Genomic DNA, 27,852 nt, shown 5'->3' with positions numbered 1-27,852 from the left:
CCCTATATAATTCTGAATTAAAGCCAATAGATATGTACTTTTACAACCGACTCTGTGATTAACTTTGCCTACTGTTTATTACTCCAAAACCGCAGCCTCCTATAGAACGGCAGATCCTTACCCTTACCCGTAAGCATTCCAGGACCGTCCTAGGAATTTATCTATCTATATAATATAAGTATGTTTTCAATCTTTTTCGCCAAGCCATTAGTAAGTAAATTAGTATAAAGTAACAATTTATTACGTTCTATTTCATTACATTTCTACATAGTATCATTATTAATATACAAAATATTAAATATAATTATAATAGAGTATAGGTCATTTAAAAAATCGCCACTGTCGCTACTGTGGTCACCTAGTTCAATGATCAACTCCGCCACTAATAATTCTCGATAAATATTTTCTTCTTTTATTACTCGTTTTTAGTAGTTAGACCAGCTTTGTGCTTCTATTTTAGCTACCTCTTGCCGAATTACTTTTATGGTTCTATCACTAAATTTTGGTGCAGTGTTATTTCTTCTTGAATGCGCTTTTCAAATCAGACCAAATCATCTCAATCGGGTTAAATATACAATGATGCGGGGGCAATCTCAAGATTTTAGGTCCGTTTTGGTTGTGCTGCGGAATCGATTTTGTAGTCTGTATTAAAATGTTTTATTTTTAATAATTCCAGAAGTTGTTTTTTCGTGTAGCTATCTTCAAAATATAAGTCATTTTCTTAAAGAAATTCTTTAAATTCTTCTTTCTTTGAATAACTATTTGTAATGTTTCTAATTTGGTCTGAATGATACGGGGCATTATCCAACACAATAACAGTATTTGTCGATAGTTTGGGCAACAGTTTATTTTCAAACTATTCCTCAAATATTTCCGAGGTCATGTTTTCATGGTAATCCACACTTGAATCTTTGACGTTTTTGGCAGACAAAAATAATCTATCTTTCACCCAACCATTTTTGGACCAGCATTAAGAATTATTATTATTATTTTCCATGTGATGGCAGCACGTCTAGTACACACTTGTTACTGTTATCATACCATCCTTTTTTTACTGTGTCGTGAGTGTCGAACCATGTTTCGTCTAAACACACTATTGGAGTATTTTGCTCTCGAAATATTTCAATTGCATTTAAATAATCCATCCTGCATTGCGAAACTCTTTGAAATTCAATTTCTTCAAAAAAGTACGCAACGAATATTTGGCACAACTAATGTTTGTCTGTCAGTACTTTTTTATGCAGTTCTTCTAGGGTTAAAACACTATAAGCGTCTTAGATTGTTCGCCTAATTAGATCTGCGTGTTGCTCTTTAAAAACTCGCGAAGTACCAACATCTTCTCTCACTTTCCCCGTGACTATCCCATTTGCAACAATTTTTCTTACAGTTGATTTCGAAACTTTGGCATGTCACTTGTTTTTATTGGGGCCCCTACTTCCGCTTCTGAATTTCCTATAAAATTGTAAACATTCAAAACAATTTGTTGAGCATCCGAAGACCAATGGATCCGTTTTTTATTTGCTGAGGTAGTTTGTCTTCTAAATTGTCATTAGGTTCGACTACCATCTCCACTTCGTCTTCAGATTCTGCGTTGTTTTCCATGTCTACTTCTAACAGGGGAACATCTATCTAAGATTCTAATAAATATTTATCTGTATTCTTATGACGTACCTTTATCTATCGCGAATATAATCTATAGTCTTAAAAAACACTGTTGTTTACAAATCGAAGAATTGCGTAGATGACACAAAAATAAAAGAAGAAGAATGTTGGGTCAGGGCAGGGTCAAAGCTCGAGAATCAGGTACATGAATACGTACTTAGTGGAAGGATCACAGTCAAATACCTCCGTAATATATATGAACACATATCAATTTATATTAAAATGGTAAGCAGAATACATATCACCTGATGTTAAAATAAACGCTTCTACTTATTCGACAATACCCTGCAGCATCAATGCTTAATCAAATTTAAAACGGAAATATTTACGTTTTAAATAAAAATGTCATGTTTCTACAAATATTCGTTACGGTCCACCTCAGGCAAGACCTACTTAATGCAAAATAAATAACTGTTGGGAGGGGTTTTACCATAGTCCTGCGAAGGTTAAGGTAATGCAAAATACATAAAACGTCGATGTTTGGATGGGTTTTACCACAGTCCTGCGAAGGTCTGCGGTTGAGGTACTGTAATAGTATATTATTTAACGAGCGTATTATGAAGGCCATAATAAACGAGGATGATTTATAAAACGAGCCGCTTGCGGCGAGTGTTATAATCATCTGAGTTTATTATGGTCCATAATACTCTACAACCATCCACTTATATAGGGTACCTCACCGGAATTGAAATGTGTCATTTTATTGTGAAAAAAAACTATACATGGGAGAAACCTGAAAATTCGGTAGGAAGCTAATGCTGATGGCAGAGCAATTCAGCTAGAATATTCTCAAGATGGTGGCACTTCCGGTTAGGCCGGAAGTGGATGTTAACTTGCTTTATATGAAATGGAACATAATATCATACATTTTTAGATTCTACCATTCACTCAATATCAACACTGGTTACTGTTTATGTATGCTGTTTATGTTATATGTTTATGTGTTATGAGTTGTGATGTAATAAGGAATAAATTCAATGAAAGTCCTGGATTGAACATTTAATAAGTTTAATAATATTTATTTCCTGTCCGGTAAATGCCTTAGATTTTTTGGGTTGATAGCCTTCTGATTGTCTTTTTAATAAAGCATGTAGCTTCGCGTAGTGGTCGATCTTGACATTGTGTTTAATATAAAGTGTGCTTTTCAGCATGGAATAAAACGTCCACAAGGAGGACGACTTATACTTTTTAGCCAATTCTTTGAAATACACTAATAATGTATCTTCAGAGAAGGAGGTGGCCTTGTTTCTTGATCGCCAATCCATGAAATTGTTGTAGGCAATTTCATAATTGTTTCTTGATTTCTTGGGAAGTAAATCCAGAGACGCAGCTTCCGCTGCCGCTCGAATTTCCGGGGGTGTTAGTACTTCGTTTTCAGAATCCATTTTTATTAAATCTTATGTTTTAATTGCAAGGCGAAATTTTAAAGCTTCTCTATATGAATATTATTTACTTTACAATTATTATTTCATGAAAGAAAATGTTTGTATTCACGATGAGCGTCGCGTCGGGTAAGCTGTCGCTATGGATACCCGCTGCGCGCTGTCAGATTTAGCCTGCACGGCCTACTAATTCTTTTTAATTATTGTCATATTGGTTTGTATTTTTTGAACTGTTTTTGAATAATAGAATTGAATTGGTAACGTGTGTATGACTTTAATATGGGTAACTTTATAGTAAATTTTCATAAAAATAATAAATGAAATGTGTGAATTCTGCGCCGATTAATTGAAGCCCGGATTATTAAGAATTCCAGAATATTTTATTACACTTGTTGTTTTATGATATAATTACACTTGTTTTTTTATGATATAATTACACTTGTTGTATTATGCGTAGCATAATACTCTCACTGTCAGAAGTATTATGCGTCTATTATTAAATGGTTGTAGATAAAATGCTTAAAACGTTAAAGCAATAAATGCACTATATTTTTGGTCGAATTATAACAGGTTTTGTAGTAAAACAAATGAGGGAAACAGGGAATAAGATAGAGGATTGTTATGTTATGTAATGATTAAAATTAAGAAATAAGATTGTATTGTAAATACTAGCTTTTTTTAAATAATGATATTAAAATCTACAATATATTCAAACTTCTCAGCAGTATCTCAGTTAACTGCCCAATTTCTATGTTGAGTCCGTCCACACAATATGTGTGTGTCGTCCAAAGTGTAAATTTTATTTTGCTATTATTTCTTTAATAATTTTAACTTTATCTGAATTTATAAATTACTCTAAACTAATTGAACTAAGTTCAATAGCTCAGATCTGTTTCAATTTAAAACCACGCGAGTATGTTCTCCTTTAAATTGACGTCGTACGTTGTTCTAATAAATATAATAATAAAATAATAATAATAATAATATAATAATAATAATAATAATAATAATAATAAATAATAAATAATAAATAATAATAATAAAATAAAGTAAGAAACAAGTAATTGAACAAGAAGGGAACGCTCCCCTCGTTTCACCCGAAGACCATCAAGGTAAGCGTTTTAAAGAAAGCGTTTTCTTCCTTCTTAAATTTTCGAAGAAAGTTACAACAGTATTTATATTCTAAGAAACCTGTAGTAACACTACACATTATTATCATTCATCTAAAAACCTTTTTTAATGTATGTAAATATGTGTGACCTTAACTTAGGAACGATTCGAGATATGTAAGTCTTAAAAACTGAAATAAGTAAAACCCTTATTGCAATTTACTGAACTTTACAATATAAATTTTAAATTGTCCACCCAAATTAATGATCCCCCTCATTACAAATTTACATTTTATACCAAGGGGAATTCTACAGGAAACAGCTACAGGATAAACTAACATCTTAAATAATATCGAGCGGCCAGAATAATAAAAAAGGGCAAAATGTTCCACATTCTAATGCTAAACTCATACGGAGCAGTTATAGTTTTGAAGTAGTGCCATTTCCTGCCTAGTCAATCATGGCGTTTCATGCGGAGCGACAAAATTACAATAAACCGGATTCCGAGCTGAAGTTCCGCCCGGGCACTTCCTGTTCAGATAGCGGTTATGACTCCCCGCTATGTGTGCAGAAAATTCTAGTTCATTTAACCGAAAATCCATACTTTAATAAAGCAAAGTTAATGCCCCCCAACCGGCATATATAGGCAACGCGAAATGAACAGTTAGGTAATAACCTATGTCCAATAAATTTTATAATTGATGGTCAACCGATTTAGCTGACGGTTTTATATTTTCGAAGCGTTATCGGATTAATGTGAAAGATGGTTGATTGATTGAAGTAATAATGCCGGTGATTATCCCTTTTATTTACGTGGCCGTGAACTTGATTGTCCTTCAAACTTACCATGACTTGTAATAAGATCAATGCGTGAATTTCATGTCTCAAATCCACCCAATGCATGGTGAAATATGCGTTGCCTCAGAAATAACTAAAGTCAGTTTCATTAATTTGTTCTTCCTACTGCATATAGGCATGATTGCCTGTTTTTCTTCACATCTTTGCCATTATTCAGGCATTTGGGAGGCTGTCGCTCCACTTTTTCCTAGGTCTTCCAAGGCTTCTTCGTCCTGCTGGTGATTTGTGCCTCGATGTTTTCACTACTCGTTCTTCTGCCATACGATCAATGTGTTCATTCCATTTTATCTTTCGATGCAACGCCCAGTCAGTGATATTACCTACCCCGCACACTGGCCTAATATCTTCACTTCTTTCCCTATCTATGAGTGTTATTCTTCGAAGTATTTTCATTTCCTAATATTCTTTTTGTTTTCGAAGTCTTAGGTCGGGTTTCTGCTGCATAGTTCGAATGTATTTATTTCGCCACATACTGTATGCGGTATGCTGCTGCTCTAGACGCACTTGTAGATTGGTTCCTTACTTCTGTCACAACGTCTCCGTATCCAGATCCAGATAGAAGATCATCTGTTTTGTCACTTCCCTATTTCCCATTTTGTATCCTGTTAGTTGACGAACTTGTTTTATTATTTTTTCCATTACGATGTTGCCGAATGCCATTACTTGCAGATATCGTTTTGATGATGTTGAATGAAATTTATGGTATTTTTTGTCTCACTTTTCTTATATGCAGTGAATTCGATTAATTTGATTGATTTAATTTAATTTATATTTATATTAACTTATATTAATTTAATTAATAAAAAAATCAACTTGAACATGTGAAACAGAGTTCGGACTGTACGCGAATGTCATTTGCACAGAAAGATTGAGATCAATTTCTATTTCAAACTTATCAATTATTACATGTATTCGTGCGTATAACAACTGCTTTCCTGAATATTTAAGTGGGTGACTTATTTTAAAGAGTTTTACTAAAATTAATATATAATTAATAATATGATTATAATACAATAATAAAATAACAATTTGTTGTAATTTTGTATGTTTAGGATATACTATCCCGTAATTGGGCTGTGTTCTCTGTCTGTTGAAGGTTCACTGCATTTGTAAAATAAATTAAAATAAATATTATTTATTTGCTCATTACGATTATTATTATTAATATCGTTTAGTCTTCTTATGTTTGTAGTTTTTATTTTCGGATCGGCGTTCATCCAAAATGGCCATATCGTCTGCGAAGTGCGCTAGCTCCGTGTTAGTTGCTTTTGTGATATCATTTATTAAGATATTATTTGCTATTTGGCATAAAATTAGCGTTTATATGTAGGGCAACACGTACGTGCGGGCAATAGACTCCGCTTAACTATATTATTGTTAAATATTTTTTATCCCATCAATTTGGTAAGAATGAATTTATTTATTTAAAAAAATAATAAATGTCAATTTTTTGACATGGAACAATGGAAACTAATATGCTGTTCTTTCAAGGTGCTTAGAAAATTTTTGTTGCAGCTAAAATGTTTCGGTGTCACTCCGATTCATTACTTATAGATTCAGGTGCTGCTAAGCCATTCGAAAAATCCAAAAATATTATCTTTTTAAAAGTGTGATTTGGTTTATGGCAAGGATCGATTTAAGATTAAACATCCTTTTTTTTAGGATTATTTTCACAATAAAATTTGGTTGGTCATTCCTAACGTCATATTTCCAAATTTGAGATCTGCGTATATATAAGAAGTAACTTTCAAATAAACATAGACGTCCACGAGTACCTAGTTTACCGTTTAATGTTACGGTTATATTTCTAATTACCCCCACTGGATCGCTTCGATCAAATGTCAAATATTCTTATTTTACTTGCAAAATCGCACACTCTCGTTTATTGCTTGCTCTATTACTGCCACAGTAAACTGGTCTCTGTGAGTTGAACTTCGTTGTTCGAATCTTATAATTATCTGTCACTTATAAAATCCTTTTTCATGTAAGATTAAAGGAACGTACGACTGTGTTGAAACTGGACGTTAATTGAAGCAATAAAAAGGCAATAGCAGTTGACCAGAAAGGGAGCCCTATATAAATTGTAATTCCATTACTGGGCGAGTTGCGAAATAATAGACTCTTAAAAGAATTAATCTAGAAAATTGGCGTTGAGGCTAGGAACACTCGGTCGGAATAAAGCATGTTATTAGCGGTGATCGTGCCATTTAGGCACCCACCTCGTTATTTCTACGAGACCTTTTCTAAAAAAAAAGTCGCCGGAAATAATGGCTCCGCTCTCGCTTTGGACGTTTTTACGCCAGAGTTTTACTGCGGTTTGTAGGCGAAATGACACAATGTTGACCCTGTTATAACTATGGACGAAAAGACTTGCATTTGGAGTTAATCTCATTTTGCTTTTAGAGTACCGGAAGCCGCAAGACTACGGAACGAAAATTTTAAATCCGTAACGCTTTGTGAATTCACCTCTCGGTCGCGTCAGTGTAAAGGGGACAATTCTTTTTAGACCTCAATCCCATACGCTTTCAAATCATCCTTAATGTTAACACAGTTCTCATAATACCTTTTTCCTTTAAATAGAAATTACTTATTTTCTTTTCTGACGAGTTTTTTAAAGTACGTTGCTAAGTTGGTTAGCTAAAGCTTCAAAAATTTTGCAGTCCACAACACCAGCAAACAACGTAAAATAATATAAATATAATAATCGGGTAACAATGCCACGTGATTCTTGAACTTAGTTCCTCATTTGAAATCAAAGCAGAAATTTAAATAAGAATAAGAATTAAGAAATGACTCAATGTAGATCCAATTTATATTTAAATTAAGTCTAAACGTGTTTACGTTAATGTGGTTCAACGTATACTAGTCTGGCCGCTTTTATCTAGACGATGTATTGTCGCAAATCTTACACAAGTTCAGCCATTTCATGAATTATATCAACATGTGGGAAGTCTTATTCCCCAGGTGTTCTGGTTCTCAACGTGATACCATAGAGACAACAAATAAATTTTATCTACTACAAAATGTGACTATGAAATACGGATTAACGGCAACATCGGCACACCCGACAATGACTGATATTTTTATTAAAGACAATTTAATATTATTAAATAGAGACACTTTAACAGACCTCAAATTTTAGATAATACTGGAAATTACTTTAAAACTATTTAAAACTTTTGAATTGTGTAAAAGTCAAAGCCATTAAAAATATTATCCTATCTTGCAGAGTTTGGCTCGTACTTTTGGTCAACGCTTAATGCGGGTGTCCAATTTTATAGCTGCTGGTGTACATACTGACTTCATTCATGCGTGTGTTTCTCTGATCACTACCATTACGTGTGTTTCTCGTTATTTTGTGGAACATTTCATCGTGACCTTGAAGTATCTAACTCATGATAACCTGGTACAGATACTTTTACTAGTAGCATTTTTTTACACATGGAACCTAGACTTTCAAACTTTTACAAATATGCACCGCACCACTCATTTGCATACTAAAGCGCAGCTCTTTCAATCAAGGGTATTACATCCTGTGACTTGCAAGTGGAAATACTAGAGAATTAGATCCAAGTATTGACTTAGCGAAGGCCTACAATCGATTCAATCAGATAACATACACACATACATCAGATCATTTTCATTTATAGAGACCTGAATAGCACTACCACAATCGGGCAGACGGATTTCACATGGGTCATCAACATCATCATTTTCCGTTTATTTTCTACGTTCCTCATACTTTTTGTCGAAGACCTTTAACTGTATACTGCAACACTTTTGTTGCTTAATATATTATTATGCAACTAAGTTTTTTTAAATTTGTAAGCTGAGCTATAGAATTCGTTCTGCCATATTTCAGTCCAATATATGGACGTTATCTAATAATAGTTCCATGCAAAGTACTGAAGAACACTATGTTCTTGTGAATGTCACTACAATACTTGGTCTGGCTACCATATTATTTGGTAGCAGGACTTACAATTATGCTTTATATATAACATCTATCCTGACATAATTTGTTCATTTTCAGCGCCTTCAAAACAATCTTTTAAAGGCAATATTTATCCAATAACTTTTAATCTAAAACCGATCAATTGGATTTTTTTAAAATTAAACAGTCAATAAAAAATGAGATTTGGAGTACTATTGCTTCGAATTGCTGGGCGGTAACAATTGAAAAAGTTTTCTCGCTCGACTTTTGGAAGCCGGAGATATATTTCACTAGTACAAAATGAAATTCAAAACTCATTAAAATTGCAAACCCCAGTTTGCAAAAAATAAGTTACTTTAAATGCATACACTTTTTTAATCGCTTTCGACTGCAATTCGGGTCAAAGTTATTAAACTTTTCCTCCTTTAGAAAATACCGCGAAATAATGATTTTTCCTATGGTCTGAAAACACATATATCATTTCTTTCCAATTTAACATTTTTATTAGAAAGTTCCCGGTTTCAGAACTTTTCCGTTTTATTGTCGGAAGCCAACTTTCAGATAATGCACTTTCTCACTGCGGGCTTCTAAACTAGAATTTATTTTACTGGCTCGAGTGTCGAAAATTTTCAAAACAAACCGGGTGTTCTGTTTGCGATATTTGTTTCAAACATTGTTGTACGAATATTATGACTTTGACTTTGAAAATGCGTTCTCTTGCGTGATCTTTTCACGCGCATGCACTCTATTTTGTACTGGATTAATTGGTAATATTTAATAATAATTTTAATTGTTACAATTTTAAGTGAAAGCTAGTACCACTTTTGATCGCAGCAGCTAGATCGTCATATTCTCAGTAATACTAGTCATTTATTTAATTGTTATATTTTTTTACTAAGTGGTAAGGTCTGTTCATAAATATAAGAAAGTGACCAATTGCTTTTGAACGGATTATCCAAGAGTGGTCATTAACATACAATAAAACAAGATTATTATTATTAATTAAGGTAATTATTAATTAATTAAGTTTTATTTAATAATTATTAATTATTAATTATTTATAATTTTAGTCACTGGTTTGAAAGGTTTTAGCCACGGATGGTTTTTTTTGTCAATTTTGACGGTCAGGTCGCACGTCACTCAGTAAATTTATTCGTGCTGTATAGTATAGTATGCATCATGTTGATAAAATTCCTAACTATGAAGAAATAACCAAATCTAAAATAGCTTTATGAAACTTGTATAATATACTATCTTGTTCCAGCACGCTTGATACTGAAATTGACTCAGATCTAATTTAAACTAAGGTCGTCCTACATTGTCTACTAAAAAACATTAAATTTATTCGATATAGACAGCACAGAGCAAAAGGAACAACTCCGAAGAGCCAGTATATTCGAATGTTTCGAAGTTTATGGTGTTTCAACAAAGAGCGAAACTTTTCATTAAACAATCAAAGAACGGAATTGGTTCATATATGACTGACATTTAACAAAGTAAATGAAATATTCATCGAATCGTGTTGACAAGTATGCGATTCAATTTAACAAAGAAACATCAAAGGGTTGGTTTTCAATATATTATAAAAGGAAGCGCGCATCGCGTTAAGAGAAGCCTGAGTTAATAATGCTTGTGGTATTTGTACTGAAACTAAGTTTTCATGGAAAACGCGAATGGGAGAGTTGTACAAGTTTGATTGGCAAAGAATTTTCATTGATGAAATGAAATATATTTCCTGCTCAATGAACGGGTCAAAAACGAATAATGAGATAAGTAGTAGTAAATTTTAAGTATTTTTTAAAGAATTTTATTAGCGTTGAAAAATCTGCGTGCCCGAACATTGCCAGTATATTTTGCGCGCAGTTTGCCAAAATTCCCATGCATAAGAAGTAAGACCTGACCTGAGTCAGAAGATATAATTTAACTTTTGCTAAAAAAAAATAAAATTTAAAAAGTAAAAGTGACAAATTTATAATTCTCCGAAATCACGTAAATACCACACGCGGTGCCTTTAAAATCAATAAAACCACATTTAATTGAGTTTCGGTTACGGCTTCGTCAGAAATATCAACTCAAAAAAGTTGATCTTTTTATTATTTATGAGTGATTTTATTTTTCCTGCAAAAAATATTTAACTTATATTTAGTTTGAGAAGTGGAAAAACTGGCAACGAAAGTGATGATACAAAAACTTTTCAATGAAATAATAGGAATCATTATACAACAAACAAGGATCATATCAATAACTTCTACAACCTAGACTATCCAATGCTGCGCTACTACTCCTCAACAATGCAACCCAGGGTGAGTCCTACCTACCTGCGTTAACCTCTCATGGTCTTTGGTCAGCTTCTTCTGTTCCTCCTCCTTCGGAATTGCAGATGCGACTATCGCTGTCAAGATTCGGTAGAAGCTATTTATTCTATCTAGCTAGCTATTTATTCTAAGCTATTATTATTCTTAATGGCTCCGTACAACTGGTAACTGGCAGGGTCCAAGTTTCAATGGCGCAGATTGCCTCGTTGTATTATTTATTGGTAAATTTATTTTTCGTTTCTTTGATTGTAATGAAGTATTTGACTTCTGTGAGGTTATAGTTTGAGATGCTAAACATTTCTCACACTGCATAAGTCAAATTATAAAACTAGCAATTAAAACATGGCGCAATATAAGATTGCGAGTGTTGAGATAAAATTTGGTGTTCACTGCACCTTGACGATCTTTACTGCACTTGACCGTCTCTAATATGCTAGAAATTCAAGTCGTATGCGCTGCGCTGCCTGCTTGTCCAATGATGACCTGTATGGAGTGTTTGTATGGCTGTGCAATAATAATCTTAGTATTAATGTCATGAAGTCGAAGTTTTGTTTGCATGGCAATGAACATAGATTAAGTGGTTTGGATCAGAAGAGTGTTAATATTAATATGAATGGCGTTAATTTGCAGTATGAGAAACATATGAAATATTTGGGAATTATATTAAATCCACAATTAAATTTTGATGCACATTGTGATTATAATGGGTGTTTTGTTTCGATGTGTATTGAACTTTAAGTTGGCATTACTGTTCAAGATGGCGACCGATTTAACAGCTGTCAAGTGATTATTCTCAGTTTGGTTTGGCAATTAATCATGAATAGACTCACGCCTGAACAACACTTGCAAATAGTGCAATTTAATTTTGAAAATAATGATTCTGTGCGGAATACGTATCGCGCACTACGTCCATTTTATCGTCGACAAAATCGTCCACCAGAGCCGTTAATTCGATTAACCATGGAACGTTTTCGCAGCACGTTTACTCTTATTGATAACTCGCATCCCCAGAGACGCCGTACGATGCGTATAGAAGAAGCTGTTGCTGCTGTAGAGCGTAGCATTGAGGCAGACCCGAATGAGTCCATCCGCCATCGAGCACAGGAATTGGATCTGTGTCCATCCACTTTATGGAAGATTTTGCGGAAGGATCCTGGTTTACGTGCTTACAAAATCCAACTCGTGCAAGAATTGAAGCCAAACGATCATCAAGTAAGGCGTAGATTCATCGAATGGGCCCAAAACGAGATTGCCGTTGTTCCCGATTTTCATAAGCGAATTTTGTTTAGCGATGAAGCGCACTTCTGGTTGAATGGCTATGCCAACAAACAAAACTGCCGCATTTGGAGCGAAGCTAATCCTCAAGTATATGTCGAAACACCGTTACATCTAGAAAAACTGACTGTTTAGTGCGCTTTATGGGCTGGCGGAATCATTGGTCCGTACTTCTTCAAAACCGATGATGGACAGAACGTTACAGTCAATGGTGATCGGTATAGAGCTATGATTACTAACTCTTTCATTGCTGAATTGAATAACCATGATGTCCAGGAGATGTGGCTTCGACAAGACGGCGCAACATGTCACATAGCTCGTGCCACAATCGATTCATTGAAAGACACGTTTGGTGACCGCCTAATTTCACGTTTTGGACCTGTGAATTGGCCTCCAAGATCTTGTGATTTAACACTGCTAGACTACTTTCTGTGAGGCTATGTAAAGTCATTGGTCTATGCGGATAAGCCACAAACGCTTGACCATTTGGAAGACAACATTCGCCTTGTTATTGCCGATATACGGCCACAAATGTTGGAAAAAGTCATCGAAAATTGGACGTCCAGATTGGACTACATCCTCGCCAGCCGTGGCGGTCATATGCCAGAAATCATATTTAAAATGTAATGCCACGAGATTATCTTTCGGATAAATAAAATTCATATCAATCGAATAATCTATCGTTGTTTTATTGCAACTTAAAGGTCTATACATCGAACAAAAACACCCCTTATAGTGAGAAAGTTCTCACACAAGGTGGGTTTCATATCTAGAGCAGGCAAAAATTTAACACGTTATACAAAATTGTCACTTTACAATAGCTTGGCGGCGCCACATCTGCAATATTGTTCAATTTTATGGTTTAGTATATCTAACTATAGACTAACGGAACTTCAGAAAAAGAAATGTTTGATGGCTTTATATTTACATTTAACACAAAAATAAAATGATGCCGCCATATATTGGTAATAGGGTTAATTACTTTAAGAATGTTCATGACTATAATACTAGAAACCGTACTGATTTCATCCTAGTCAATCGATGTAAAACTACACATATGTTGAATACCATTTTAAATAAAGGTTTGTTACAGTTTAATAGGTTGCCAACAAATATTATGGAGTGTGATAATTTAAATGCTTTTAAAAGATTAATTAAAACTTTGGTATTGTCTGAAATTTTAATCTGATTTTTCATTTATAATTGCTTTTACTGTTATAGACTTTTGTTTTGTGTACTTTTGTACTTTTATACTTATTTAAATTTTCCTATTTTGCTACTGGCTCGTATATTTAAAATGTAAATACGATTGTTTTCTGTTATAGCTTTATGCTAAATAAAAAAAAAGAATGAACGATGCACCAGTCACTTTATCTCTACGGAAAATTTACATTTCAAGTCAAGTCAAGTTTTTTCCATTCCGAAAATCATCCCCACAAAATTCCCCATGTCTGATGTTGGGTCCAATATAGCGTTCGTCAATTATATCGGGCTACATCACTGAAATTGTGAAATTTATCCCCACTAAATCTTACGGAAATTTATGATGTTAATAAAAAAGCGCCACTTTCAGGTACGATAGTCATCAAACTGGAATATACGATGCCTTTAAATAGTCATATAAGTTATATTGCTTGGAAAGCATCCAATAACAGTTCATCTAATATAAATATGGAACACATTCCAGTCGTATATTTCGCGTGTTGTCAATTTTATCGAAATTTGCGCTATAAATTGCTGCTTCGACAGTTTTGAAATTTGATAAACGCTTATTTCCGACCTAAATATACTTGCAGCTTCTTCATGCTTTTAGACATATTATGTTTCCTCTACTGCCAGCGTTGCGACCAAATTCAATAACAGATAGAGAAAAATAATAGGAATGGGAAAGGTAATATGGTGGATTTTCAAGTTTGCCGGAGTTTCGTGATACAGGGAAAAGTAGAGGAGGTAACAAATTTTCAATTAGTGCCCTTAAATCAGCGGTTAAAATTCTGTTTAGTAGAAGCGTCTGGAAGTACGCGGGAGGTATAGTTCCAAAACTATGTTACAGTTACCGTGTTTCGTGTTACGATGACAAAAAACGAATATGTTTTAAGAGGTTTATTCTATTTCAAGAGAAGCGCGTATGGTAAAGCAGCAAAATCCAGATAAGCTTCTCGTACTAAATCAGAAAAAGCTCACCAATCCATTAGGAAAAAAGAGCAGACCAAGCGCATCTGAGGAACCATCCAAATTAGAAGAATGGACCGATAAATAAAAAATATAAGTAGCATGTTCAAAAAGTAAGGTGACTTTTTGTCTATGGGTGGGGTACCTATATTCGATATACCTATATCGTCATGAAACGTGTAGCAACTAAATTTGGTCTGAAACTGCTTAAAAGGAGATTTTGGGTTCGTGGTTTTCGATATCCAGGTTGCTTGATCCTGGATTGAACTCCACGACTATTTCAGATGAAACATTAATATTTCAGAGCGTTTGATAGGGAAAAGTGAAGGAACATCAACACCTCAAACCTGTCATCGGCATTCGCATGAGTTCCTAAATCGATAGATATCGATCTGGTTATCACGATCTGTCACGTCGATGCAGTGTGCTTGTTTTTAGCCTAGTCAGTGCAACATAAGCGCTAGTTTGCACCAATGATATTAAATGCATAATAGAATATTAAATTTATGGGAGGCTGGTTAGATCTTCTGGTAAAGCTCCATTGTTACTGACGTCATGGAGTGTGCCTACTTTTACTCTGCACCCCTAGTCGGGCACAGTAGTATCAAAATGGACTCTTTAAAATTCCAGTTGAAGTGCCTACACTCACAAGTCACATTTTCTGGATACTTTTCTAAATTTTGTTTCCACTTGTCATTTAAAACCCAGCAAGGGCTGTGAAAGCCACTAAGCCCACCTTTAAGTATATTAATTAGCTTTGAACGTAGCTTATGTTCCTATGGGATACCTGTTCTTCTTTCTGCATTGTCTTGAAATCTTTATCTAATTTGTTTTTCCCCGTATGTGATTCGAACTCGTACTGTCATCGGCTATTCAACGCCTACTATTTAAATAAAAAAAATGGTCCTAATGGAATGTTGTCGATGTATTGAGTAGATTGGTAATTTTGAAGACGAGTATTAGTATTTTAATTGGACCATTGGGCTATACTATATCAATTCCTTTGTTAGATTGCCGGGAATGTTCTACACATTTTTTTTGCTTTAAAGGATATTGATGTTCACTTCAAAGCTACAGTTTGTCTTGGATTTATTAGCGCAAAGTTTTTTCTATACAGTGGAATCTACAGCAGTGCCTGTCGATTAAAATAAACACGCGTGCAAAAATTTTGTGCTGCAGAACTACATTAGCGGAATACTAAATTAAAATTGAACGAGTGGAATGAATAAATAAATGTTTTCGGAGCCAAAATAAATAAGGGTTATCGAATTATTACATAATAGTAGCATCAATGTAAATATTGAATATTTTAATATTTACCAATGAAATGTAAATTTTATGGTAAAATTAAAGGTACGCATCCAAAATGAAGTTCAAATTTCCCTATGAAAAGAATATAAAAACTTTCTCATGTTAAATAATTTTATTTATTCTATAGGTATAGTTTCTTTCGATATTCTATAGGAAGCAAACTAAATAACATTCAAGATCTTAGAAATGCCGCAAATGAAACTGCGAAAGCGTAACAACATATTTTATCCAAATGGGATGTTGAGAACTTCTTTGATTCATTAATCTGTGATTCATTAATCATATCGGTTTATAGTTTTAAAGATGAGTATTTTGGTCGGGACAAATGGCAAGTGGATTAACGTGCTCGTTTATTGATTATGCAAATCAGATATTGCTTATTAGCCGAATTCGAATCGGTTCATCACGCATCGCTAACTAATATCAAATGATTCATTACCGAGATTACTGGAAATTGTTAGTTTATTTGGTTTAATTCCTTTAAAGGAACTTGCGAACATACGGGGGCATAATTCCTTTACAAAATATTCAATAGGTTTCCATTTGATTGTTCATTTTGTTAGATAATATATGGTACACGTGTGTACGAAATTATGACAATTGGAAACTGAAATGACTTACACAGAGCGAGATAATTTTTTGTACTGCCTTCGTATACTTAATCTTTAGCAAATAAAAGAGATATAGGGGTACCTCAAAAGGTCCCTCTAGGTTAACACAGAATCGGGTTAGACAATTTGCGTTGGGTCATTTCACAAAAAATCTATCTACTTATCTTATTAAAATAAGTCAAAAGCCGTTTCGAGATCTGTCGCTCGATAATGCAATCAACATTCGATTGAAGAAGTTTTTCCAATTAATTAAAATGGTTATAATTATTTTGGCATCAATGCCCTATTCTGAATTCTGGATAATGAAACACTTAGAAATATAGACATAAAATCTGACAAATTAAAATTTAGAGTTTTCATAGGGGTTTAGTTCGAACTCTTTTCTTTTAAATAAAATTAAAGTTTTATATCAATATCCGACATTTTTCAGAGAATTTCCAAAAACATTATGCAAGCCACTTGACTTTATTCATCAACAATTTTAGAAGATATATGTTTTAAAATTTCCAAACTTCCAAATTTAAATTATTGCAAACTATTGTCAACCTTTGAGTACCTGAAATATAAAATTTATTCTTTAATTCTTTATTGGCTATTACGATCATTTAAGACACAAAGATCATTAAAAATTTGAACTATATTGAGAAAATGATACGACTACATTCTGATGTACTGTATAGAATTAAGTTTGTAAAAAAATATAGTGTTGGCAGAAGAAATGGGTGCACCATGAATGATTTTGTACAATCAATCCAAGACCCGTCCTATGGTGACTGTGAATGACACAGTGCTTGGACATATTGCTATTTCATTCATGTATATGTGTGACTCGTAAATGGTTAACAAAAAAAAATCTGTTATTAGATACAGTTGACTCGCCTAATCCGAGTAGATTGCCTTACTGCAGAATGAGTGGACCTATTTAGGTTACAAGATATTGATAAATCTGGTTCCTGTAAATGGTAGGGCTTCGGAGCTTGTTTCTCAATTTATCGAAAATTGAACACCTCTGGAAAGCAAATTCTGGTAATTTTTACTTTTCAACATAAGAGAGGAAAAACGGTCAAGCGTGTAATTGGTTAGTTTTATCACTAGTCTATCAGGCCAAATAATAGATATGCGTCTGTGAATAAAAAAACACCAGTTTCGCATAATAAAACATGGAATGACGAGCAAGACGAGTGCTTTTTATGAGTTCTTGAAAGCAACTGTAAAAAATATATTTAATGGGCAACAAGTTGCTAAAAATACTCATTTCATAATTCAATAATTCAAATAAAGGCAATGTATGTCCAAACAAGTAGTCTTTTTCTTCCGCTCCGCTTTTCTGACTTATCACCGTAGGCGTGAGGGAAAAGCTTTTTTTGGTCACTTGCACCAAAATAGCTATTGTTGCATATAATCGGAATTTCAAAAGCTTCAATTGAAGTTATGACTTGAACAGATATTGATGCTGATTAACAAAAACGGTCATGTCGACAATTGAGTTGCAGTGCCCTTTCTGAAACCGAACTAATTACGCTCTATACGGAGTATATCATTTTCTTCTATAGATTTTAACATTTCCACACACAGGACTTTCTTTAGCATGCATAGGTTTTTTGTTTTATGTGTCTATTTTATGTTCTATATAATATATGTTCCTATACAAGGTTAATATCTGGGAAATCTTTTTTGATAGAAAAAACTGTTAAATTAGAAAGTTACACATGCCTATGATGCATACCATCAAATTTTCACTTATACAGGATGTCCCATAAATATATAAGAAAATTATGAATATCAAGGTCGTTTGGAAAACTTTATAGTCAATTTTCTTGTTAAAGCAGAGTTATAGTTTTTGGCAGAAATATTGCTAAAACTACTTGACTGCTTAGGGCAATATAGTTACTCAGCTCTCTACAGGGGTGTCTTAAGAGAAGTAAGGAAATTTCAAAACATGATATCTTGGGTTGTTTTCTTAAATTTTGAAACCTGCGCCAGTTGCCATTTGTAAGGTTAGATCGCAAATCAATGATGGGTTGCAAGCAAGGGTATGTCCAGGAACTCATAATTGAAAAATATAAAATCGGTTACTCCAGATTTCTCATATTATTTTAGAAAAAAAACTAGCATTTTGTACTCGTTAACCATTTTTTGTTAAACATTTTGTACTCGTTAACTATCAACATTCAGATATGACCTAGCGTTGACGTTGTTAATGATGTAATAATCGCAATTATTGCTCAAAAGAATGTTTTTGCTTTTACACAGGCAGTTACGCAGCAAACCGTCAGTTTGGAAATCACGCCCGAACTATAATAACAAAATTGAAATGTGAGACACGAAGTTTATTGGCCGCTCAGACTGCGAAGGACAAAGACGCAAGTCTAAAATAGATTGCCTTCGGTTTGGGACCAGTTGCACCGCAATAAAAGGCGACAGATATTAAAAAGGGTTTATCTTTTGCCGAATACGATCCGCAAAGTTTTAATTCGGTTTGTCGAAGCTGGAGCGGTTTAGGAGGAGAGAAACTATGTCATAAAAATAAAACTTTAACGGTTGGTGTAGAATCTCGTTGGTTGTCGGTAACTAACTTAATTGTTTCTTACGGCGATGAAATTATATATCTAGAATAAAAACACATATTTCACATTTAGTTTTTGCAACGAAAGAATATCCTGATAACTTAGGAATTTATTACAGTCTGGAGTTACCAAATCTTCTGAAATACTGTTAATTAAATATCAGAATGTTTAAAGCAACGCGGGTATAGAAAATTGCATGACGCAAAGTATGGGGATGGAAACGGCAGATACCTTTAATTATTTACGATATTTGAATCAGTAAAATACACAATGTCCTGGTTTTCCCTATCGAGTAACATCAAAATCGATTTATCCCGATGCGGGCAAAAACATGGTTTTGGCATTCGTTTTAATATTCCATTACATGAAAAAACTAAACGCCAGATCTTACTTCCATTAGAAATGATTCTCCTTAAGTTGATTGATGAAAAGTAATTTTTTAAATTTAATTGTAATTACAAATTAAGCATCTTCGAAAAAAAAATTGGGGCAAATTCTTCAAACACTTTAGTTGACGTATTTGTTGGTCATTCGAGATTACCAAGTTCAAAACTAAGCTTTTGTTTTGCACAAAATAAATACATTTATGTTGCATTTTAAATATATGACGAAAAAATATCTAATCGTCATTAATTCCACTATGTTGGCCGCCATATTCCATGGCCAAATACCTCCGGTTCAATGTTAGGCAACAGAATGTCTTGACGAGCCACTTTTAGGCTTGATAGAAGCATCTCCACAAAAGTATTTTCCTGACTTTGCAGACGAATGTGCACAATGCTCATTTAAACTTACTCGAAAATGACTGTCTGATTTATGCAGCGTCCCAGTTATTATTAAAATTATTATTATTATTGTTATTAAAATAAGTTTATTTTCCGATGACTGAAATTATTTACAATTTGTTGTCTTTATGATTAATTACCTCCTCTTTTTTATTTCAGAGCCAAAATCTAAGACGCTTTTGCAAAATTTGGATGGGGTAAGATAAGAACAAGGGATGCAGGCCATTAAATTTATGAAACCTGTACGCTCAGGTTTCTCCATATTATTTATATTTGTAGCAATATCCGTAAAAGTTTGAGGTTTGAGGTTAAGGTTGTAGGTTTAAAAAATCTTAGGAGTTTAACACTTACAATATTACAATATTATTCACTTTTATTATTTAAAATATAAGACAAAAATATCCAGTACATTATATCTCTATAACCTCTCCACAAAACTTTGAAACACCTTGTATTATTTATCTAAACTATATTGCTAGGAGAAAATCCCTTCCACAAACTGCCTGCAAAACTTCGGTGATCCGTTAAATTAAAGAACTGAACTATTAATATTTCCTCCACGGCAAAATTGGCTAAAAGTTTCGGAAATTAATTTTCATTTCAAAGAGGATAAAAGTTGACAGGCGGACTTAAACAAAATCTAGTTTATTTATCTTTAGTTTTTATCATGTTTATGTAGGAAACGCAAGTTCGTAAATATTTCGTTGGAATAAAGCAGCTCTGAAAGCTTCAACCAATACTAATCAACAAAAAATTGGCACTGTAAGTGAGTATATTTCTTATTGAATTGTTGATGGATGGATGGAAATATGATAATTTATACTAATCAATAAGACATTGCTTTCGCCAACATGAACTATGATTTAACTATAAATGTATATTTTGAAGGAACAGAAAAATTTTACTACCATAGTGCTGCCAAGAAGCAAGTATTTTCAAACATTGGTTTTATCTGTAAAAACAAAAGACCTTCTGTATTTTCTTACATGTGTACTTTTAAAAATAACAAAAATTTGGCAGCTTCGTCTTGGATCACCTTTCTTGAATTTATTTAAATAAAGTGCTTAGGGACTTTTAGTTTCGACAGCAAAGAAAACAAAGTTATATGTTGTCCCAGAAGATATATTTTTACAATAGTCTTAACCGAATGGCAATCGGTAGAGGGAAGAGTTTTATAGCTTAATTCTTTTAATATTTATAATTCTTTGCATAACTCCTTACCTTCATACTTCATACTACATTCCTTGCGTTTTCTGGAGTTCCATCCTAGTATAGTACTAAGAATATTTTCTATTTTTATTACAATATTTATAAATTATAACAGTATCTCTTTGCACAACGACGCTTTACTGCAGGGGATTTTAGGACTATTTTTAGGATTATTTCTAGAATATTGCATTGGTAATGGCATGTTACTAGAAAAATAACAGTGCTTTTCGGATATGAACCAACTGATTACAACTACCTTTTCTTACAGCAGCAACAGATCAACAACTGTACGGACTATTTACCATTTTTATAATTTTATTTTCTACTTATAAGATTTTAGACTTAAAAATAATCAAATACGTGGAAAAATATCTGTCAACCAGCAAGTTAGCAAAAACTCTTCAAAAATCAATTTATTATACATTAACTATAAAAGTCAAATGAAACTATCAACACTAACCTGAAGTTTTGATGACGTGCAATGTATTCAGTTTTAGAAGAAGCATATGTTGGCGTATGTAATATAAAATAAATGCGTTTGTCTATCCGCCAGATATGCTAACTACTGTTACAAAAAGGGGCCTGACAAGCTGACGGCAATCATATTCTAAGCGCACAATTTGTGATGCACTCAAAGCATTTAGGAAATAATTTAAGATTTCAATTTTATTTGATTTGTCGATAAACAGAAATTCGCTTTTTAAATTCAGAATGTTGTACATAACTTTTTTCGTTTTACTAAATTCGGTAAATATTTCAACCTATGATATTTGATATTCTAGTTGCAAAATACAAAGATGACTAGCGTGATCAGTTTTCGGCATAGACAAATATTGTTTTTATTAAGTGTGTTTTTGTGAACCATTAGGTTGACAAAGGAGTGAGAATGAGTGGGTTCCTATTCGTAATTTCTGCAGGAGCAGAATCAATAGATTTATATTATATAATTGAAATATTGGTTGGGTTGGATGGATTCTTAATGAACTTTGGTATTAAATAAAAATAATACGTGATTTTAAATTAATATAAAAAAATAAACATAATCCTTTGCTAGGATAAAGTGTAAACAAATCTCCGTCCGTCCATTTTATTCTAATTGTTTTCATTTTAATATATTTATTTAATTATTTAAATATTTTCTCTTGATGTTTATTTAAGGGTCTTTTTAATCTCTTCGCATATTCCATTTTCCATAAATTTCCTCCGAAACTCACTAACGGATGTTTGCACAAAGAAGCGCAAATACGAGATCACGTGGGAAATTAAAAAATATACTAAATTAAAAATAAAATGAAAGCTCGTCCGGGGGTAGTATTTTCGGAGTTATATAAAGACGCAACGGGGGCTAACATTCGATTTATATTGTCCGTGTTCGAAGTTAAGCTTATTTTAGCTTCGCGTCAGCTTAATTGACATTTATTATCTCTTTGTCCGCCGGCGTTAACGTTTTGTGTAGCTACGGCAATTCGAAACGGATACACGGCGTGATTCGACCGCGTTTCGCCATTTATTTGTTATTAGATACAGGCAATTCTCCTATTAAACACCTTTGCGGTTGTCTTCTGTTCAGCTTCCCTTTCTGCTCGCTTTGTTCTCAATATTATACCAGGTTCTCAAACGTGAATCGTCACTGTTGCTGACTTCCTTATACCATGACCAGAACTATTGTGTTATTACAACCAACTCGGTAATTAATAAGAGCCCCTTATAGAACACTCCGCCGAGCAGACCCTTACCCATAACCATTCCATGATCGTCCTACTTACACTTACAAGCGGGATATAAGTATATTTGCAACCTTTTTCGCCGCGCAATTCTTGAAACATGCACATAAAAAAATAGTACAAAGTAACAATTTCTTACGTTCTTCATTACATTTCTAGATAGTATCATTATTAATATACAAAATAATAAATATAATAATAATAAAGTATCAGTCACTTAAAAAATCGTCACTATCGCTACTGTCGTGACCTAGTTCAATGATCAACCCTGCCACTAATCATTCTCGATAAATATTTTCTTCTTTCATTATTCGTTTTTCACAGTTACACCAGCTTTGTACTGATATTTTAGCTACTTCTTGCCGAATTACGTTTTTGGAACTATCACTCAATTTTGGTTCGGTGTTATTTCGTCTTATGTGCGCTTTCAACTAAGACCAAATCATCTCAATCGGGTTAAATATACAATCTGTAGTCTTAGAAAAAAACTGTTGTTTACAAATCGAAGAACTATGTAGAAGACACAAAAATACAAGAAGAACAATATTGGAAACCGACAGGCACACAAGGCAAAAATGATTATTTTCATTATCCTTTGAACTATGCAGTGAAAACAGCCTCGCAGGGCCAAAGTTCGAGAATCAGGTACACGAAGGATCACAACTCTTAAGAACGATACCTATCACCTGATGTTAAAATAAACGCTTTTATTCGAAAACACCCGGCAATGCTTAATCAAAGCGATAATTGCACAATACTTTTGGTTGTACAATAGCACTGTTGACATTTGACAATTAAAAAATAATTACAATAGGTAGCTATGATCCTAATATGGCGCCGGTATTAAAGAGCAAAATTTTTCACTTGGTTCAATAATCAAACTATATGTCTTTTCGAATTCCTTTTTTTTACCTAAACAGATAAGTCCCAGATAAGTACATCGAGTAATGTATATGGAACATTTCTCCTTTTTAACCTAAACGTTATTAGTATTCATTTCAATCAATATTATTTTATATTCCCCAGTAGCAGGAAATGTAATTGTTCAAACTCTTGTGATTTCGCTTAGCAATTATGCAGAACATCAACTGGACTTCAGGTGAAAAAGCTTATTGAGTTTATCATGATTGATGATTTTTAAGGTTTTACTGTTTGTTTTATGTGGCCATAAATCAATTGCAATTCATATGTTTGCGCCTGCTACGTAAACTTTTATCAATAGTTAAAAATTATTAAAGGCTCAGTATTGAAAACATTCATCCAAAATTTACTGCTCCAGAGTAGACAATTTAAGGGAGTCAATGGGGTGACCCTACTTTAGGGAGCTAGAAAATATTTTGAGATTGGAAAACATTATAAATAGGGGAGGGTGGGGCGAGGCAGCGTAGAATTTAATTTAGAATTAAAACACCTTACCTCTGCTCTCCTCTCTAAGAATTTCCACATTAAAAATATTAAACTGTAGTCCTTCCTTACATTCAAAACATCACTGACCATATATCAAAAGTTCTGAGGAGGTATAACGTCAAAACCAGATTTACCACTTGTCCAAAAATCTCTCAACATCTGCGGTCCGTCAAAGACAAAATTCCATTTGATACGCCAGGAGTTTACAGCATTGCATGCATATGCGGCAAAGAATACATTGGAAAGACCGCACGAAAAATATCAACTAGGTTCAAAGAACACAAATCATTTCTTCTACCAACGAAAATCCGAGAGTCTATAAAATCTATAAACAACCTAACAATCTTAATCGCGACTCAAGTCTCTATTGGTCACCAATTTGGGAATCAGTCATCCGAGACGGTGTTTATACCCCTCATTAGAGCCTCCCCCCCAAGCAATATATAAGCAGGTACAGAGTAAAATACGAGTCAGTCAGCAATTTCGACTAAGCAAAAACCGACGTAGGAGGAATCCAGAAGTTTTGTAAAAAGCATTACAGTAGCCTGCGAAAGTTTCTTTGAATAATTAATTATTTTGCCTGTAGTAACTTAATTAATTAAATTGTAGCTTCCATGATAGTTCCATCGAAGACCAGTAAATGATTCAAGAAATGCATAAACCAAACGATGATTTTCCCTGTTGTTGGAATGCCGCTGCAGGAATTTCCCGATTGGCATTTACAAACTCCGTTCGCTCGACAGTTGCAATTATCGAGACTGTAGTTTCTATTCCCAGTTGTTTGCAGACTATTTGCATCGTCGAACTAGCGGCGCATTTTTCTGCTCAGTTGGGAAGTTAATGTTTACGTTCCCATCGAACTTTAACTCATGCGACGCCGGCTTTTCGGTCCAATACCATGATGAACATTTCCGTCAAGCTAGTATATGAAATTTTGTAATTTACGAAATTCTCAGTTGCCTTAATTAAATTAATTATAGGTACTGCACAGGATTCTTGACTGCAGACAGCCATAAGAAGAGAAAAGTCAGGAAAATAAGGAAGCTGTACAAATCCCCGTTCTTCGCTTACTTTAGAAGAACTAACCAAAGAAATGACTTGCATTATATATAACCAGTAAAAACATAATAACTAAATAAGGTTAATTTTTCGAAGAGGCTACTTTAATACTATTTACAAAGCTGTATTCCTCACGCGTGGATTATTGATAAATTAAATTTGCTGACGCTTCGCCAATCGTCCTGTTGGCTTCTTCAGAGCTTAATTGAAACAGCAGAAGCTAACAGGATGATTGGTGAAACGTCAGCAATTTCGATCAACAACCAACGCAGGAGAAATCCAGAAGTTTTGTAAATAGTTCTAAATGTAAAATAAAGTTATCATCCTCTATATTATTTACTTCCACAACTCCAATGGCAAAAGAATTGTAGATGTACGCGGGTCTCACTCTCAAAGTAGAACACCTGGTTAGCTGCAATGTCAGTTAGCCAACACATTTTTTAAGATTTGTTATCAGATGTGCAATACATACGAAACGATTACGTAAGTACGATATAATACATACATACAAAATTTCTGTTTATGGGTTGTCAATTGCAGAGATTAATAATGAACAAATTCAATTTGAACTTATTTTATTTTTGATCTTTGTAATTTTCACCAAACGTGCTACTTCAGATCTTCTAAAACTAGGCATTGGTATAATTTCCAGCTACATAGGGTGAATTCAAAAAGGCGAGCGAAGTCAATATGAAGTCGTGACCAAGGTTCTGATGGTGAATTCCAGGTTTTTTTTTGTTTCGTAGTGTTTTAAATCTTGACATGACCAACAAACTGCGAAAAATTTGATAATATCAGTGTTAAGGTCAGTTGGTGTCAGGTGTTCCTTATAAAGCCTACGTAACATCTGCAGATACATTCTCTCCACGAGCAATTTTAACATCAAACAAAAGGCAAGAGTTATTAAAAACTTGGATCTGGGAGGAAGTTTTAAAGTTGGTTCTCGAAAATTTTTGCAATTATTCCACAGAAAATTTTTAATATTTTTTAGGATCCTTAAAATAAAACTGGCTATGCCGATCATCAAAAACTAATAACTACGTCATTGTACTTACAAGCCTGTTGAAGTGAAACTTACGTAGTATGTTTAACCGGTGCTAACTGCAAGGCACCATTTTTACTAACTGGATGCACTTTTGTTCAGGGCTAGCTGATTGGATTGGGTAGCATCAAGAGTTTAAATGTTAGTCAATAGGCGTAGAGTATAGTGGTCACGCATTAATCATGTATGGAGCCTTGTTTGGGCCACTTTTTGTTGGATGAATACATTGCAATCATACTTCAATAAAAAAACCTATGCTTATGGAAATTTAATACCCGCTAGATTAAGGAGCACAATTAGAACCTGCGCCGGTGCAATATCCATTTTAACGCACACATACAAAATATGGAAATAAAACTAAAGATTATAACGTAATCCTGGTAAACCCGATCGATTTTTTTCGATTGTTCAACCGGTTGCTAGTCTCAGAGTCGACCGTCGAAAATTTTCGGAATTCCATAATTTCGCCAATTTGAGTGTGCAGTGGGAATCTGAATGTGCACCGCAGTGTATTTCATTGATTTAAATTAGAGAAAATGGCTGGGGTTAGAATGTTCGTTAATTAAATTAAACGTTTTGTATGCGTTATTTATTGGGGTGTTTTGCAGGCTATTACCCTTTGCGTTTGACATATAAATCAAATTGTTAACATGTTTCGGCAAATGGGCAGTCAGTGACGTGAAATATGAGCAGGATGAAAAGTATTACAAAACGTTGAAAATTAATTTCAATATGTCATTTGTTTTTAGGGATTATGTGTCACCATAAATACCGATAAACGTGTTTTTTACTAAAGAAATTAGTTAAATATTTATATCTGCAAAAATCGAACTGACAGATGTGAAGGTAAGATATATTGAGCTCCTTAATAATGATAAAAAATATGAAAAATAAGTAAAAATATTTGATTCAAATGTGGGGTTGTTGGGATGTTAGCTTAATTTAAAAAATATAGTTGGAATATTATAGCTGGCAAAATCCTGCAATAATTGACAAACCGTAAGGAAAGGAAGAGGGAAGAACGAGATGCTTAATTGTATTGATCCACTCTAAAAACGATGTTTTGACGTCTTTGTTGAATGTAATAATAGACTGATATCAATCAAAAATTTTATATATATTAGCAAAAAGAGTAGTCAGGTAAAAAATATCTTTTTAAGCAAAAACTATCCTTACATAAATGAATTTTAGTTGCCAAAGTATATTAAAGAATAAAACGTGACAACAGGGTTGCTTAATAGCATAAGCTCTGACGAAGAAAAATTTGATGGCCTTTATCAAGGATAAACATTTTTAACGACTACTTTTCCTGGAAACTGTTTTAGTCAAGCTCTGAAGAAGCCAACAGGATTATTGGCAAAACGTCATCAAGTTCGACTCAGCAAAAACCGACGCAGAAGGAATCCAGAAGTTTTGTAAAAAGTATTACA

General features: G+C 33.6%; 1 protein-coding gene across 2 annotated transcripts in view; it reads left to right on the top strand.

Moving 5' to 3' along the window:
• LOC132697070 (neuroligin-4, Y-linked-like) overlaps positions 1-27,852 on the top strand; it is a 489,753-nt gene that overhangs the window by 174,581 nt on the left and 287,320 nt on the right. The window contains exon 2 of one of the 2 annotated variants that reach the window (XM_060662335.1): positions 20,141-20,178. The exons of the other annotated variant lie outside the window; for it this stretch is intronic. The gene's annotated coding sequence lies outside the window, so the exon portion shown is untranslated. The remainder of the gene's footprint in view (positions 1-20,140; positions 20,179-27,852) is intronic. 2 annotated transcript variants of the gene reach the window in all.

Source organism: Cylas formicarius, unplaced genomic scaffold, assembly GCF_029955315.1.
Source record: "Cylas formicarius isolate icCylForm1 unplaced genomic scaffold, icCylForm1.1 PGA_scaffold_1__22_contigs__length_36826433, whole genome shotgun sequence".
Taxonomy (NCBI): Eukaryota; Metazoa; Arthropoda; class Insecta; order Coleoptera; family Brentidae; genus Cylas; species Cylas formicarius.
Note: the sequence above shows the minus strand (reverse complement) of the source record. Positions and strands in the feature narration are given on the sequence as shown.